Below are 11,158 nucleotides of genomic sequence, written 5' to 3' on the forward strand. Positions count from 1 at the left end.
GTGTCCTCGAGGTGGTCCGGCTCGGGTCTAATGGGTCATTTCCAGGAATCTGTTGTGGATTGTTGGGGGCGGTGGCATCATTCCCTGATGATTGACAGCTCTGCAATTTGCCATTCTTCTCCACCCCCGAAGCGAAGAACCGTGCAAACACATGCAGGAAACGCCTGGTAGTGAAAGCCAACATGATCCACGGCTCGGCCGCCCGAACAAAGGCTGACAGACATCAGGCAGAGAAACGACACAAAGGAGCTCAGTAAGATGACCTGAGCCCGGCGAACACACCCTGCCATCAGCCTGAGGACAGACGGCACAGTTCACCACCAGGGAGGAACGAACACCTGGCTGTTCTCCAGTATGACTGTAGGAGCCATGACTAGAGCCCAGAATGCTGGAAAGATGAACGTAACTAATGGGTGGTGGGCGTCCAGAAGAAGGACCAATAGCTGGATGTCTCTTAGCCGTGAACAGCATTAGCCATACGCATTTAAATACTTCATGCTGGGAAAGTCAGCTGAGAGTCCTGCAGCCAGACACTTCCACCACTCAAAGAACTCTACCCTTAAAACAATGACTTCCTTTCTCAAAATAATGACTTACTACTTTAAAATAATAACTTACTATCTCAAAATAATAACTTACTATCTCAAAATAATGACTTACTACTTTAAAATAATAACTTACTATCTCAAAATAATAACTTACTATCTCAAAATAATGACTTACTACTTTAAAATAATAACTTACTATCTCAAAATAATAACTTACTATCTCAAAATAATGACTTACTACTTTAAAATAATAACTTACTATCTCAAAATAATAACTTACTATCTCAAAATAATGACTTACTACTTTAAAATAATAACTTACTACTTTAAAATAATAACTTACTATCTCAAAATAATGACTTACTACTTTAAAATAATAACTTACTATCTCAAAATAATGACTTACTACTTTAAAATAATAACTTACTATCTCAAAATAATGACTTACTATCTCAAAATAATGACTTACTACTTTAAAATAATAACTTACTACTTTAAAATAATAACTTACTATCTCAAAATAATAACTTACTACTTTAAAATAATAACTTACTATCTCAAAATAATGACTTACTACTTTAAAATAACAACTTACTATCTCAAAATAATAACTTACTATCTCAAAATAATGACTTATTACTTTAAAATAATAACTTACTATCTCAAAATAATAACTTACTATCTCAAAATAATGACTTACTACTTTAAAATAATAACTTACTATCTCAAAATAATGACTTACTATCTCATGTTTTTGACTTTGTATCTAAACATTTCTCAATGTGTTTACTTAGTATCTTGAAATAATGACTTAATATTTCAGATTCATATTTATCTCAAAATAATGACTTACTATCTCAAAATAATGACTTACCTTAAAATAATGACTTACTTTCTCGAAATAATGACTTATCTTAAAATACTGAGTTAGTTTCTTGTGTTTTTAACTTAGCAATGACTTACTATCTCACGTTTTTGACTTTGTATCTAAACATTTCTCAATGTGTTTACTTAGTATTTCAGATTAATATTTATCTCAAAATAATGACTTACTATCTCAAAATAATGACTTATCTTTTCACTTTGTATCTAAACACTTCTTAATGTGTTTACTTAGTATCTTGAAATAATGACTTAATATTTCAGATTCATATTTATCTCAAAATAATGACTTACTTACTTACTAATGATTTATCTTAAAACAATGACTTACTTTCTTGTGTTTTTAACTTAGTATCTAAACATAATTACATACTTTCTCAATGTGTTTTTTAGTATCCTGAAATAATGACAATATTTCAGATTTATATTTATTTCAAAATAATAACTTACTATCTCAAAATAATAACTTATCTTAAAATACTGAGTTAGTTTCTTGTGTTTTAACTTAGTATCTAAACATAATTATATACTTTCTCAATGTGTTTACTTAGTATCTTGAAATAATGCCAATATTTCAGATTTATATTTATCTCAAAATAATAACTTACTATCTCAAAATAATGACTTACTACTTTAAAATAATAACTTACTATCTCAAAATAATAACTTACTATCTCAAAATAATGACTTACTACTTTAAAATAATAACTTACTATCTCAAAATAATAACTTACTATCTCAAAATAATGACTTACTACTTTAAAATAATAACTTACTACTTTAAAATAATAACTTACTATCTCAAAATAATGACTTACTACTTTAAAATAATAACTTACTATCTCAAAATAATGACTTACTACTTTAAAATAATAACTTACTATCTCAAAATAATGACTTACTATCTCAAAATAATGACTTACTACTTTAAAATAATAACTTACTACTTTAAAATAATAACTTACTATCTCAAAATAATAACTTACTACTTTAAAATAATAACTTACTATCTCAAAATAATGACTTACTACTTTGAAATAACAACTTACTATCTCAAAATAATAACTTACTATCTCAAAATAATGACTTATTACTTTAAAATAATAACTTACTATCTCAAAATAATAACTTACTATCTCAAAATAATGACTTACTACTTTAAAATAATAACTTACTATCTCAAAATAATGACTTACTATCTCATGTTTTTGACTTTGTATCTAAACATTTCTCAATGTGTTTACTTAGTATCTTGAAATAATGACTCAATATTTCAGATTCATATTTATCTCAAAATAATGACTTACTATCTCAAAATAATGACTTACCTTAAAATAATGACTTACTTTCTCGAAATAATGACTTATCTTAAAATACTGAGTTAGTTTCTTGTGTTTTTAACTTAGCAATGACTTACTATCTCACGTTTTTGACTTTGTATCTAAACATTTCTCAATGTGTTTACTTAGTATTTCAGATTAATATTTATCTCAAAATAATGACTTACTATCTCAAAATAATGACTTATCTTTTCACTTTGTATCTAAACACTTCTTAATGTGTTTACTTAGTATCTTGAAATAATGACTTAATATTTCAGATTCATATTTATCTCAAAATAATGACTTACTTACTTACTAATGATTTATCTTAAAACAATGACTTACTTTCTTGTGTTTTTAACTTAGTATCTAAACATAATTACATACTTTCTCAATGTGTTTTTTAGTATCCTGAAATAATGACAATATTTCAGATTTATATTTATTTCAAAATAATAACTTACTATCTCAAAATAATAACTTATCTTAAAATACTGAGTTAGTTTCTTGTGTTTTAACTTAGTATCTAAACATAATTATATACTTTCTCAATGTGTTTACTTAGTATCTTGAAATAATGCCAATATTTCAGATTTATATTTATCTCAAAATAATAACTTGTTAACAGTCAATAAAAGGTGTTAACAGTCATTTGAAATAATGACTTATTATTTCATATTTTTCATATTTATCTCAAAACATTACTTACTACCTACGTTTATCTAAGTTGCTACTAATAAGTTTTCATCCACTATTTTAAAAAAATTTCGTAATGCCACAGAATTTTCACTTTTTCTGTATTTTTCATCTCAAAATAAGGACTTTCACAAGTAATGACTTCCATTGTCAGATTTTTTGCTTAGTATCTTAAAGTAACTACGTACATTATAATGTTTTTCACCTAATAACTTAAAGTAATACTTACATTCTTAAAGTTTTTACTTAGTATCTTAAATTTTCTTTCGATTTTTTTCAGAATATTTAATTTTATTTGAATAAAATTAGTTTCATACTTTCATACTTTATCTCCTAATGAAAGCTTATTTAAAAAACACAATATTTAACAAAATGACAAACTTGCTTAAAAATGTAATTTAGTGTCATTTAGTGTCAAATGTTTCACTTAGTAGATTGAAATAATGACTTTAATATCTCACTTTTTAAACTTTGTATTTCAAAATGAATTACTTTCTCAAAATCTCTCTAACGTTTCACATAGTATCTTGAAATAATGGCAAACTTTCTCACAATTAACACTTTTCTCAAAATAATGACTTAGTTTCTCGATATTTTCGATATTTTCATTCACTTGAAATGATATACTATTTAAAATGTTTTACACAGAAGTTTAAAATAGTGAGTTACTCACATTTTTCATTTAGTACTCAAAATAATAATTTTATCTCACATTTGTCACTTTATATCTCCAAATAATAACTTATTTGTGCAGAATTGTGACTTAGACCAAAAATAAAGGTGCTACAAATGGGTTCTTCCAGCAGTGCCATAGGGGAACTATTTCTGGATCCACAGAGAATCGTTTTTGTAAAAAAAAAAAAAAAAGTGATGTGTACGAAGAACCTTTTAAAGATTTGAAGAAGTGGATATAAATGTTCTTCACCAACTTGAAGAACCTTTTTTTTTTTACCACATTGGTTCTTCCAAAGAACCCTTTGTAACACCTAGTTTTAACAGTGTAGTATCTCCAAATAATAATTTGCTATTTTTAACTAATGACTTAAAACTTTTACTTTCCTGCCACTAAACTATGGAGTCGACCAGAAAGACAGTCGAATTCAGTCTAATTCCAAACCAACTACTCTGCCAAAATTCCAGACATTCCAGTCTCGTGAACACATGTGGTTTTGACATGAAAAACAAGAGCTCGCAAAACACATGCGAGAGACACTCTTACGCATAGCAACGTCTCTCCTCAGAGTTTCCATACCAACCAGTACTAACCAGAAACTGGACCAGGCTCAGCTTGGAGAACTGATGTGGCCTAACTGGACCAAAGCTACATTTGTAGGCAAGTTTCTCTGAATCGACTGTAGACCCAGACTGCTGGACTAAAACTAAGTACTAAGCTGCTGGACTAAAACTAAGTAAACTGCTGGACTAAAACTAAGTACTAAGCTGCTGGACTAAAACTAAGTAAACTGCTGGACTAAAACTAAGTACTAAGCTGCTGAGCTAAAACTAAGTAAACTGCTGGACTAAAACTAAGTAAACTGCTGGACTAAAACTAAGTACTAAGCTGCTGGGCTAAAACTAAGTAAACTGCTGGACTAAAACTAACTACTAAGCTGTTGGGCTAAAACTAAGTAAACTGCTGGACTAAAACTAAGTACTAAGCTGCTGGGCTAAAACTAAGTAAACTGCTGAACTAAAACTAAGTACTAAGCTGCTGGGTTAAAACTAAGTAAACTGCTGGACTAAAACTAAGTACTAAGCTGCTGGGTTAAAACTAAGTAAACTGCTGGACTAAAACTAAGTACTAAGCTGCTGGGCTAAAACTAAGTAAACTGCTGGACTTAAACTAAGTACTAAGCTGCTGGACTAAAACTAAGTAAACTGCTGGACTAAAACTAAGTACTAAGCTGCTGGGTTAAAACTAAGTAAACTGCTGGACTAAAACTAAGTACTAAGCTGCTGGACTAAAACTAAGTAAACTGCTGGACTAAAACTAAGTACTAAGCTGCTGGACTAAAACTAAGTAAACTGCTGGACTAAAACTAAGTACTAAGTTGCTGGACTAAAACTAAGTAAACTGCTGGACTAAAACTAAGTACTAAGCTGCTGGACTAAAACTAAGTACTAAGCTGCTGGGCTAAAACTAAGTAAACTGCTGGACTTAAACTAAGTACTAAGCTGCTGGGCTAAAACTAAGTAAACTGCTGGACTTAAACCTAAACTGGAGGTTCTCTGGAATTTCATATGGTTCTTTAAACAAGTTCTACATCATTTAGAAGATCTTTAAACTTCAGAAATTTACTTCAAACATCTTTACAACACTTGGAGGTTCTTTAAAGTTACCAAGTGATTGTCAAAATATATGTACATTGTTTCAAAGTTCTTTGACCTTTTCAAAGGTTCTTGAAACTATTCTTACATAACTTCATTTAGAGGTTCTTCAGGCTTCAGAAATGTAAAACATTTTTACAACATCAGAAGATTCTTTGAAGTTTCAGAAGGTTCTTCAAACAATTTGCACATCATTTAGATTTTTTTTTTTTACTTCAGAAGCGTACTTAAAACTTTTTACGATATTGGGAGGTTCTTTGAAGTTTCACAAGGTTCTTCAACCAACATCATCTGGAGGTTCAGGACATCATTTTAGTGTCTAAGTTTAGTGGGTCGTTTTGAGTTTCCTCCTTAATAACATCTTAGGTTAGTGTCTCCTAGTTGTCTTCTGGCTTGATCAGATTTGGGCCTGGACATCAGATGTCCTTGTTGTTTTGACTGGTTCACGATGACCATTTGTTCAGGATCTGGAGTGAAGACACTTATACAAAGAGTTGAAGACGGTACTAAAATGAAGTAACTATAGGTTGGATCCAAAGGCTCAGGACAGAACTTGGTGTACCCTCCACAACTCACAACTCATCCTTGTTTCCTGCCCTTAAGGCTTCCTTCTTCCACAAAGAAGTTAAAGTAATCTCTAATGCAGGATGTAATTGCATCAGTGTCTTCATCATGTGGTTCATAAAGACATCTGATCATGTTCCCTCAAAGCATGCTCTCAGAGAATCTACAGACTCACCATTAAAATGTTCTTCGAATAATGTGAACATCTCATTCTCTAAACTTAAAAAAATACATTATTGAAAGAAATACATTATTCTGAGATTCTTTGAACTTCAGAAGCATTCTTCACACCATTTATAATGGTCCAGAGCACTTTCTACAACATTATATGTGTCTTTCTTGTCATTTTACAAAATTCTGAGGTTCTTTGAGGTACTTCAAACAAAGTTCACAACAGTTTTAGACTCTTTGAACTTTATAAAGGTTCTTCAAACAGTTTCTACAACATTCTGAGTTTCTTTGAACCTTAAAAATGGTTTTGAACTTTGACATTTTTTGAACTTCAAACAACTTTGCCGAGTTTCTCCATGACTGTGTTTACAGCTAAAATACCAAACACTCCTCTGTTTGTTGTGGACAGTCACACTTGAGTCACTGGCTTCTGTCACCCTGCTTGCTTCTGCTGGATCAAAGTAGGAAGTAATCTCCAGTGCTGACTCGGGTACTGTAAAAATATACCTTTCCTGAACTGACAGAACACTGACTGCAAAGACTCAACACTTTCTATACTGTTCACTGTTTGTACAGTTCACACTGTTCACTGTTCGTACTGTTCATAGTGTTCACTCTGTTCATACTGTTCATCCTGTTCACTGTTCATACTGTTCATCCTGTTTACCGTTCACTCTGTTTACTGTTCACACTGTTCACTGTTCAAACTGTTTACCATTCACACTGTTTACCCTATTCACTGTTCACTCTGTTCACTGTTCGTATTGTTCACACTGTTCACTGTTCGTACTGTTCATAGTGTTCACTCTGTTCATACTGTTCATCCTGTTTACTGTTCACACTGTTCACTGTTCACACTGTTCACTGTTCATACTGTTCATACTGTTTACCGTTCACACTGTTCATACTGTTCACTGTTCATAGTGTTCAATCTGTTCACTGTTCGTACTGTTCATCCTGTTTACCATTCCCACTGTTCACTGTTCATAGTGTTCACTCTGTTCACACTGTTCGTACTGTTTACTGTTTATACTGTTCACACTGTTCGTACTGTTCACACTCTTCACTGTTCGTACTGTTCACACTGTTCACTGTTCATACTGTTCATTCTGTTCATACTGTTCAAACTGTTTACCATTCACACTGTTTACCCTATTCACTGTTCACTCTGTTCACTGTTCGTATTGTTCACACTGTTCACTGTTCGTACTGTTCATAGTGTTCACTCTGTTCATACTGTTTACTGTTCACACTGTTCACTGTTCATCCTGTTTACCGTTCACTCTGTTCACTGTTCATACTGTTCACTGTTCATAGTGTTCAATCTGTTCACTGTTCGTACTGTTCATCCTGTTTACCATTCCCACTGTTCACTGTTCATAGTGTTCACTCTGTTCACACTGTTCGTACTGTTTACTGTTTATACTGTTCACTGTTCGTATTGTTCACACTGTTCACTGTTCGTACTGTTCATAGTGTTCACTCTGTTCATAATGTTTATCCTGTTTACTGTTCACTGTTCATACTGTTCATCCTGTTTACTGTTCACTCTGTTCACTGTTCATACTGTTCACTGTTCATAGTGTTCAATCTGTTCACTGTTCGTACTGTTCATCCTGTTTACCATTCCCACTGTTCACTGTTCATAGTGTTCACTCTGTTCACACTGTTCGTACTGTTCACACTCTTCACTGTTCACACTGTTCACTGTTTGTACTGTTCACTGTTCGTACTGTTCACAGTTCGTACTGTTCACACTCTTCACTGTTTGTACTGTTCATACTGTTCGCTGTTCCCTGTTTACACTTTTCACTGTTCACACTGATCACTGTTCAATTATTTTAACTTTTCAGGTCTAACTGATCTACTATAGTTCTAGGCTTGCACATAAGGTCCTGCGTAGAACCTTTATTGAATTAAGAACCATATCTTAATAGGTTCTTGGCTTGGATGTAGAGCTCTAGAAAGAACCTTTAATTGGTAAAGAATCATTATTCTAAGTGGTTATTCGCTTGCCCATAAAGGCCCATGTAGAACCCTTGCTGGATAAAGAACCAGTCTCCTAAGAGGTTCCTGGCTTGGACACATGGCTCTACTAGGAACCTTTAATTGGGAAAGAACTTTAAAATGACGTAGGGGTTCATTAAACTTTAGACTTTACAAAAAAGGTTCTTTAAAGAACGTCTCCATGTTCTTTTCTGGCTGAATCTCAGTTAGGTTCCACACCACTCTCAGTTTTAGGTCTTCACTCGGTTCTATCACATCAGAAATACCTTTCCTGAGCTGACGGACCACCCCAATCAGTCAACACTCTGGAGCTGCTGCCACATCAGGGTCTTACTGACTCTTTTTTAAGGTTCCTGGGATCCAGAACACCTGTCACTCGAGGTCAAGCTCCTTCCCTGGACTTTGGACGGCCTGACCGGACATTTCCCACAGTTCCACGATTTTACGGCTTACATAATATGTTAGCCTGGTCTTAATGGAGGCAGGCAGCTGTTGTCCAGCTGTTGTCCAGGCAACGCTGGCTGTATCTAGAACGTAAGTGTGGAACGTGACCGCAGACCGGACAGCGAGCAGGGTCGGATGTTACAACACAAAGCCCACCACTGTCTTCCTGTCTAATTTGCTTCTATGGAAACTAATTAATTATCAATAGAGCCATTTAGCCTTTTCAGCCCCAACCAAACAGGCTCCACCCCCTTTTCAGTCACACCATATAAGACTCCGCCCTTTTCATCACCACTTTGTATCAAATCCTGCCCCATGTATTCTACGCCATGCTGGACTCCGCATCTTCCCTGCCACAGACTCCACCCCTTTATTTTAAGCCATGCTGGACTCCGCCTCAGACCCCACCCCCTTTATTCTAAGTCATCATGGACTCCGCCTCTTTCTCAGACAGACCCCGCCCCTTTTAACAAATCCCATCTGTCACCATTCCTCATGCTTTCAGATAAACGTCAGTCCCCGCCCCCTTTATTATAAGCCATGCTGGACTCCGCCTCAGACCCCACCCCCTTTATTCTAAGGGGACTTTAGAGGCCACCCTCTCAGTCACGTCCCAACAATTGTTGCCACTCCTTTAGCTGCCAAATCACACCAAACTCCGCCCCCTTTGTTTTAAGCTAGACTCCACCTCCTTTCCACGTCCCAACCATTTACACAATTCTGGTTGGTCGCCGCCCTTTTTTGCTGCTTATCAGGTCAGACCCTACTGGTCTCCACCTTTTCCTGGTATGTCCCGCCCCCTCAACTCAAAACATGTTTATTGCCACCCTTTATGCCCCGCCCTCTTTACATGATCACGTTTGTCACCACCCCTTTCGCTGTGCCCTAATGAACTCTAGGATTGTTATCTGTTATGTGAATGTCTCCGCCCATTTCACGCTCTTACTGCGTCAGGCCCCGCCCCTTTTTAATTCTGACACATACTGGAGCTCCGCCTCTTCCAGTGCCACGTCCTTTTCCTTCTCCAAGAGCTGGAAGCTGGAAGGCGCCCATCTCAAACCCCGTATGACCACGCCCTTCCGCCACACCTCGTTTGGCCCCGCCCACTCAGCTGCTTTGCCATGTCATATCCCCCCAGAGCAGAACAGATCCCTCCATCTATTTATGATGAGCAAACCGTCCATTGACAACAGCAGCTAAACACACACTCACACACACACACACACACACACACACACTTCTCTACGTGTACACGTCACAGCAGTACCAGCGCGCGCAGCAACAGTAACAGCGGTGTGTGTAGACCACCTGTGAGAAAGCTCACCTTAAAGCTCCTCGTCGAGGAAAGAACGACCACCGTGTCGACCCCGAGGTAATCCCAGAGCAGAGCAGCAGCCTGGAGCGCGCCGCTGACACTAACGTGAACGCGCAGCTGCGTGTGAACTGCGCGAGAAACAGCGGTGTGTTTCCCACCCGTCTTCCGACCGGACCCGCCCACTCGCAGCAGGATTGGCTACAAAAGTCCAGCCCCTTGACCAGGGGGCGGGGTTTGGGTCGAATACGGGTGGAAACAAGCAGCTTCAATGTTTATAAAGAGCCACAAAAAAATATTACAATATTATAATATTAATAAACAGGCGATTACCTAAACTATAAACAAATAAATAAATAATAACATGTATTGACTAAAAAATGATTACAATATTATATTATTATTAATTAAATCAATATTATTAAAGAAAAAATATTAATTGACGAATGACGTGCACGTGACTTTGTAAATACCTAAAAAATAAATAATACATTAAAAAACCAACAACAAAATATGACGTAATACAAAATTAATATTTAAACAGTATTATTTGTATACATATGTAAATAAACAAACTTATGTTTATGCACGTCTTTTCTAATAACAGATAAACAAATAAAAACTTATTTTAACGTATTTTAAATGTATTTATTTATTTAAAAAATATTTAAAATAATTTAAAAATGCAGAACACAATAACCATTATATATTTATTTATTTTTCTTGTAAATTCTGTCGAAATCTTATACTTTAATTACTATATATGTATAGTATACTTTACTATAATTATAAATATGATATAAATTAAGCTATAATCATCAGTATTTTGGTATGTACTGTAAACTGTCTGTTTGCTGACGTGATTTAAATTGTAATAAAATCTG

General features: G+C 34.6%; 1 protein-coding gene across 1 annotated transcript in view; it reads right to left on the reverse strand.

Annotated features, from left to right (window-relative positions):
• Positions 1–10,440, reverse strand: part of acsl1a (acyl-CoA synthetase long chain family member 1a) — a 35,978-nt gene extending 25,538 nt beyond the window's left edge. The window contains exon 1 of the mRNA XM_072669980.1: positions 10,287–10,440. The gene's annotated coding sequence lies outside the window, so the exon portion shown is untranslated. The remainder of the gene's footprint in view (positions 1–10,286) is intronic.
• Positions 10,441–11,158: the final 718 nt, after the last annotated feature.

The sequence above is a fragment of the Salminus brasiliensis genome, chromosome 24 (assembly GCF_030463535.1).
Source record: "Salminus brasiliensis chromosome 24, fSalBra1.hap2, whole genome shotgun sequence".
Lineage (NCBI taxonomy): Eukaryota > Metazoa > Chordata > Actinopteri > Characiformes > Bryconidae > Salminus > Salminus brasiliensis.